Source organism: Piliocolobus tephrosceles, unplaced genomic scaffold, assembly GCF_002776525.5.
Source record: "Piliocolobus tephrosceles isolate RC106 unplaced genomic scaffold, ASM277652v3 unscaffolded_41424, whole genome shotgun sequence".
In the NCBI taxonomy this organism is placed as follows: Eukaryota; Metazoa; Chordata; class Mammalia; order Primates; family Cercopithecidae; genus Piliocolobus; species Piliocolobus tephrosceles.
In genome coordinates, this window is record NW_022325893.1 from 2,356 (window position 1) to 10,030 (window position 7,675).

The window sequence follows — 7,675 nt, forward strand, 5'->3', positions numbered from 1 at the left end:
CAAGACCAGCCTGGGCAACACAGTGAAACCCCATCTCTACTAAAATACAAAAAATTAGCCAGGCGTGGTGGTGCGCACCTGTAATCCCAGCTACTTGGGAGGGTGAGGCAGGAGAATTGCTTGAACCCGGGAGGCGGAGGTTGCAGTGGGCAGAAATTGTGCCACTGCACTCCAGCCTGGGTGACAGAGTGAGACTCCATCTTCAAAAAAGGAAAAAAAAAAAAAAAAAAAACTGAATACTTTCCACCTAGGATCAGGAACAAGGCAAAGATGTCTACTCTCAGCACTTCTATTCAATATAGTGTTAGAATTTCTGGCCAGTGTAATAAGACATGAAAAGGAAATAAAAGGCATACAGATCAGAAATGAAGAACTAAAACCGTCCCAGCTGGGCACAGTGGCTGATGCCTGTAATCCTAGCACTTTGGGAGGCCAAGGTGGGTGGATCACTTGAGGTCAGGTATTCAGAACCAGCCTGGCCAACATGGTGAAACCCCATCTCTACTAAAAATACAAAAAAAATTAGGATGCCCATAATCCCACCTACTCAGGGGGCTAAGGCAGGAGAATCACTTTAATCTGGGAGGCAGAGGTTGCAGTGAGCCAAGATCATGCCACTGCACTCCAGCCTGGGCAACAGAGGATGACAATGACTCAAAAGAAAAAGAAAAAGAAAGAAAGAAAACTGTCCCTATTTGTAGATGACATGATTGCTGACATTGAAAAACCCCAAGGAATCTACAACAAACAAAAAATCCTCCTAGAATAAGTGAGTTTAGCAAAGTTGCAAGGTATAAGGCAAACATATGAAAATCAATTGCATTTCAATATGCTAGCAATGAACACACAAACACCAAAATTAAAAATACAGTATCATTTACAATTGCTCAAAATTAAAAAATAAGTACTTAGGTGTAAATCTAACAAAGCAGGTACAGGGTTTGTATGCTGAAAACTACAAAATGCTGATGAAAGAAATCAAAGATCTCAATAAAAGGAGACCCATACCATGTTTATGGATTGGAAGATTCAACATAGTAAAAACATGTCAATTCTCCCCAAATTGATTTACAGGTTTAACACAATTCCTATCAAATGCCAGAAGATTTATTTGTAGGTGTATTTATGTGGGAAGTCAAAGGAACCAGACTAGCTGAAACAATTTTGGAAAAGAATAATAAAGTAGGAAGAATCGGTCTACCTGATTTCAAGACATTACAAAGCTACCATAATCAGCAGTATGAGGTACTGTCAGAGGGATAGACATATAGATCAACGACACAAAAGGGAGAATCCAGAATAAAAGTATGCCCAACTGAGTTTTTCTTTTTTAATAGAGACAGGGTCTTGCTCTGTCACCCAGGCTGGAGTGCAATGGCGTTATTATAGATCACTGCAGACTTGACCTCCGAGGCTCACACAATCCTTCCACCTCAGCGTCTCAAGTAGCTGGGATCACAAGTGTGCAACACCATACCCAGCTAATTTTTGTATTTTTTGTAGAGACGGGATCTTGCCATGTTGTCCAGGCTGCCATGCTCTGGCCTCAGCCTCCCAAAGTGGTGGGCTTACAGGTGTGAGCCACCATGCCCAGCCCCAACTGATTTTCACAAAAGTAGAAAAGCGATTCAATAGAGAAAGGATACCCTTTCCAACAATGGAGCAACTGGACATCCACAACAAAAGTAACCTTGACCCAAGTCTCACAACTTTTGCAAAAATTAACTGAAAATGGATCACACACTTAAATGTAAATGTAAAACTATAAGACTTTTGGGAAAAATATCAGAGAAAATCTTAAAGAACTGGCTCTAGGCAGCTGGGTGCAGTGGCTCACACCTGTAATCCCAGTACTTTGAGAGGCTGAGGCAGGTGGATCACCTGAGGTCAGGAGTTCAAGACCAGCCTGGGCAACATGGTGAAACCCCGTTTCTACTAAAAATACAAAAATTAGCTGGGCGCGGTGGCATGTGCCTGTAATCCCAGCTATTTGGGAGGCTGAGGCAGAGGCTCCCGCTATTTGGGAGGCTCCCGCTTGAGCCCAGGAGGCAGAGGTTGCAGTGAGCCAAGATTGCGCCATTGCACTCCAGCCTGGGCAACAGAGCATGATTCCGTCTCAAAAAAAAAAAAAAAAAAGAAGAGAAAAAAAAACTGGCTCCAGGCAAATAATTTTGACATCTAAAGCATAATCTATATAAGGGAAAATTAGTAAATTGGACTTCATCAAAATTAAAAACTTTTGCTCTGTGAAAGACCCTGTTATAAGGTTGAAAAGATAAAAGAGAGACTGGAAGAACATATTTACAGACCACATATCCAATAAAGAACTAGTTTCTAGTATATATAGACTACTCACAGAATTCAACACTTAAAACAAAAAAATCTGACTGGGCGTGGTGGCTCATGCCTGTAATCCCAGCACTTTGGGAGGCCGAGGCGGGTGGATCACGCTGTCAGGAGATGGAGACCATCCTGGCTAACACGGTGAAACCCTGTCTCTACTAAAAATACAAAAAATTAGCCGAATGTGGTGGTGGGTGCCCGTAGTTCCAGCTACTCTAGCGGCTGAGGCAGGAGAATGGCGTGAACCCAAGAGGTGGAAGATGCAGTGAGCCAAGTTTGTGCCACTGCACTCCAGTCTGGGCAACAGAGTAAGACTCCATCTCAAAGAAAGAAAAAAAAAATCATGGTACCAATTAGAAAACAGGCAGAAAACATGAACAAACATTTTGCTGAAGAGGATATACAGATCACAAGCCCATGAGATGCTCAACATCATTAGCCATTACAAATTTTACAAATGACAACTATCATGACACAACTATCCCCATGACTAAAATAAAAAAGAGTAACTACAGTACCCAATGCTGGTGAGCATGTAGGAAAGCTGGATCAGTCGTAGATTACCGACGGGAATGTAAAATGATACAGTCACACTGGAAACACAATTTGGCAGTTTCTTAAAAAACTAAACATGCCGCTACCCTGTGACCCCAAAACTGCTCTCCTGGGCATCTTCCCCAGAGAAATGCTCCCACAAAACGTTCACACAAATCTGTACATAAAGTTTATAACAGCTTTATTCATAACAGCAAAAAACTGGCAACAACTCAGATTCAACGGGTGAGCAGTTGAACAAACTGTGGTGCATGCATACCATAAAATACAGGAAGAAATAAAAAAGGAACAAACTTTCAAACATGTAACAACAGGGATGAACGTCCAGAGGATTATGCTGAGTAAAAAAAAGCCAATCCCAAAAGTGTATACACTTTCGTGTGTACCATTCCATTTACGTAACATTCTTGAAATAACAAAATGATAGTAATGAAAAACAAACTATTGTGATTGCCAAGGGCTAAAAGGGGTAGGGACAGGGAAAGGGATCATATGAGGGGCCCTTTTGGTGGTGGAAATGTTCTATAAGGTCATCATGTCAATGTTAATATCCTGGTTGTGATATTATATTATCATTTAGCAAGATATCACCAGTGGGGGAAACTGGATAAAGGGTACAGGGGATCTACCTGTAATATTTCTTACATCTGCATGTGAAGAATATAATTACTACAAAATAAAAAAATTAAATATTAATACATTTAGTTAAATTTTTAAAAAACAGACCAGGGCCAGCATGGTGGCTCACACCTGTAATCCCAGCACTTTGGGAGGCCAAGGTGGGCAAATCACGAGGTGAAGAGATCGAGACCATCCTGGCCAACATGGTGCAACCCTGTCTCTACTAAAAATACAAAAATTAACCGGGCGTGGTGGTACGCACCTATAGTCCCAGCTACTCGGAAGGCTGAGGCAGGAGAATTGCTTGAACCCAGGAGGCGGAGGTTGCAGTGAGCTGAGATCATGCCACTGCACTCCAGCCTGGTGACAGAGTGAGACTCTATCTCAAAAAACAAAAAACAAACAAACAAAAAAAACAGGCCAGGCTCACACCTGTAATCCCAGCACTTTGGGAGGCCAGGATGGAAGGATGGCTTCAGCCCAGGAGTTCCAGACCAGCCTAGGCAACATAGTGAGCACCTGTCTCTACAAAAAAATTTGAAAAATTAACCAGGCATGGTGGCGCATGGCTGTAGTCCCAGCAACTCTGGAGGCTGAGGCAGGAGGATCGTTTGAGGCCAGGAGTTTGAGGCTGCAGTGAGCCATGATCATGCCATTGTACTCCAGCCTGTGTGACAGAGTGTGATGCCGTCTCTAAAAATAAAAAATTAAATTAAAAAATCTAAAAACATGAAATATATTTCACCCTTTATATTGATTTTAATTTATATCTTGAAGAAAAATTTTTTAAATTATATTTGAATATCATTAATTTTTTTAATCTTTGAGAAGAATTACAAATTGCAAAGTGATAAAAATGAGAAAATACTAAAGTAGAACTTGGGGGAAGCTGGGAAGAAAAACTAAAATTCACCACACAAAATTCACCCATTACTAATTTTAAAAAAAATGAAAATGAGTAAGAAAAGTACTGTCAATAGATCGACAGGCTACAAGGTCATCTGAAGTCCCTGACACTTGATCTCCTTTACTAGAATATTTAATTATATCAGAACATTGTGAATAAACAGACGGCCTCCACTATACTCTTGCCCCAAGCCTTACAAATATGAGGGGCATGCCTGCTTCCTGCTTCCCCTCTCCCTCCTTGTGATCTGACAGCACTCCTGAATGGGAGAACATTTATAAATACCTATGTCCAGAATCTAACTCTGTTTTACAGAGAAACACAAAACAGTTTCACACAGCATGGCTATTATACACTGAATTTTCTAGGAATGCAACTAACATGTAACTTAAGGAAAGACAGTACTTTGCTTTATTCAAAATGTTTACCCTGAGCTGTCAGCATTTCAAAGTCACTAATGTCAACACTGCCTGGTATTTGAATTCTCAACACTGCACCCATGAGTCAATCTCATTTGTAGCATTCAAGCTTATAGACAGCAATCTCCACTAATGTACAAACATCTGACTGTCTTCTAATGGAGTCAGGCTCCAGCATTTACACATTGATATGTCACTTTATTAGAAATTATTTGCCTATTACTTCTCTACATTACAAGTACAGCATTATATTGATTTTTTTCAGTAATGTATATGGACTGGTGAATTTCATTTTTACAGAATCATCATCATTTAAAAGGGTAACTGGACTACTAGGTTGAGGCCTCTGCCATGAGCAGCTTCAGAAGGCCTGCTAGTGCTCCCTTCTCCTTGCCTGCATGCACAGAAGGCCACACAAGGGAAACAGCAATGGCCAGCTGATAAGAACAGGGGTCATCGTGCAAGCAGAAGGGGAGGACAAGGCCACCTTCCAGCAGGCACTAAAGTAACAATGAGAATTGGCTCAAGCCTGTAATCCCAGCACTTTGGGAGGCTGAGACGGGTGGATCACGAGGTCAGGAGATCGGGACCATCCTGGCTAACATGGTGAAACCCCGTCTCTACTAAAAAATACAAAAAACTAGCCGGGCGATGTGGCGGGCGCCTGTAGTCCCAGCTACTCGGGAGGCTGAGGCAGGAGAATGGCGTAAACCCGGGAGGCGGGAGGCGGAGCTTGCAGTGAGCTGAGATCCGGCCACTGCCCGCCAGGGGGGGCGGAAGAGCCACCCTCCAAAAAAAAAAAAAAAAAAAAGTAACAATGAGAACAACAAAAACAAAATACATAGAAAAGAAAAAAATGGCAAAATTGTACTTTAGGCTTTAGTGCCCTCCTTACTTTCACCCCAGATAATGCAAAAATTTTTCCTCTTCCTTCAACAGAGCATAAATGATATGACCCTGGCTGGGCACCATGGCTTACACCTATAATACCATCACTTTGGGAGGCTGAGGCAAGAGGATTGCTGGAGCCCAGGAGCTTGAGGCTACAGTAAGCTATAACCATGCCACTGCACTTCAGCCTGGGCAAAAGAGTGACAGCCTGTTTTCAAAAAAAAAAAAAAAAAACCTGATAACCACACATTCTCCAGTAGTATCCCTCTCAGTCTCTCAATTTCTGATTTTTGGACAAACACTAGCTTCCCTCTGTAAGATAGGTGATCACAGAAAACTCTCTAGATCTATCTGGAAAGCTCTGGAAGATCATAAAAGGGGACCAGCTGAGGATTCCAAGTAAATATGCACCTATGAAACAAAGTTACTGGTAGAAATGGGAGATTTCAAAAAAATCTCCAATTTGCTTTCTCATTGAAATTCAAGATTTGATAGCTATGAAATTTGAGCAAGAAGTCATGCAGAAGAAATAATTTGAAAGCAGAGAAATTAGACTAAAGATTAAAAACACAATAGTTGAAGAAAAGAAACATACAAACATACAAAGCAAAGCATATTAGATGATAAACTTTGAAAAAACACAGCATGAATGAAAGTGATCACGAGAATCAGAGAAAATATACGTGACACAGAAGAAATACCCAGGAGACCAAATACACACATACTTTAATTTCCTGGAGGAGACTCCAGGGTGAAAAGAGAAGCAATAATCAAAGCAATAACAGAATGCCTAGAAGGCATTTAATAAAACCCATCACCAAATCCTAATAACTCAAAGGAATGTAGGAGAAGACTTAACATGTAAAACAATGCCCCAAGCCAACTTTCTGCATCATATTTAATGAGAAAACACCAAAATCACCCACAGTAAAGTGAGAGCAAGTCAAGGTGTCACTAGCATTTAACACAACTGGGATCACGCACAAAACAGCAAGAACCAGAAATAAAAGAACAACTCCTGGAATGGAGGAGAAAAAAGGCATTGTTATCTGCAGCTGATATGACTGTCTGCTTGGAAGACATCTGAGAATCAACTGAAAACCGTTAGTGCTAAGGAGAGGATGGTAAGGGAGCGAGCCAGGTCCAAACTAAATATTTTTAAACTATGTAATTAGAAAATATAGTCAGTGACAGTGCTAACACCAAAATTGGAATGATACAGAGAAGATTAGCATGGTTCCTGTGGAAGGATGACATTCGAAGTCGTCAAATAGTCCATATTTTTAAAAATAAGAAAAAAATGAAACGAACAAAGAATCCCATTCACAATAGGAATAAAAGTATAAAACAAAGGCATAAACTCAACAAAAAAGGAAAGGAAGGAAGGAATGAAGGGAGGACAGGAGGCAGGGAGGGAGGGAAGGGATAAACAAAGATAAACTCGACAAAAAGGAAAGGAGGGGAGGAGAGCAGGGAAGGAGGAGGGAAGGAAATAGCAAACTTTAGAGGAAGAGTCAAAAAAAAAAAGGAAGAGAGGACATGGAGAACTGGAGAGACTGCCAGGTCCTGGATGGAAAGAGTTGGCAAATATGTCAATATTCTTGCAGGAGGTGCAGGGAGAGCTCCCTGCTGTCTATACCACAGGCACCCAGGGAGGACCCAGGAAAGCTTCCACCCCCAAACCAGCACTGCACCTTGTGCCAACACAGAAAGCCACAGAAAACCCTTGGCCCCACTCCAAAGCCCTAACTAAATCATGTACTCCCGGGAAACGCAAGGCCAAGACACCACCATGTGCGTCATCAAGCTTAGAATTAATTCAGCACCATGTTCTCACTCATAGGTGGGAATTGAACAATGAGAACACTTGGACACAGGAAGGGGAACATCACACACTGGGGCCTGTTGTGGGGTGGGGGGAGGCGGGAGGGATAGCATT

General features: G+C 41.6%; 1 non-coding gene across 1 annotated transcript; it reads left to right on the top strand.

Moving 5' to 3' along the window:
* The first annotated feature begins 6,919 nt into the window (after positions 1-6,919).
* On the top strand, positions 6,920-7,021 carry LOC111528974. The gene has a single exon (XR_002727227.2). It is a non-coding gene; the product is annotated as a U6 spliceosomal RNA (small nuclear RNA).
* Positions 7,022-7,675: the final 654 nt, after the last annotated feature.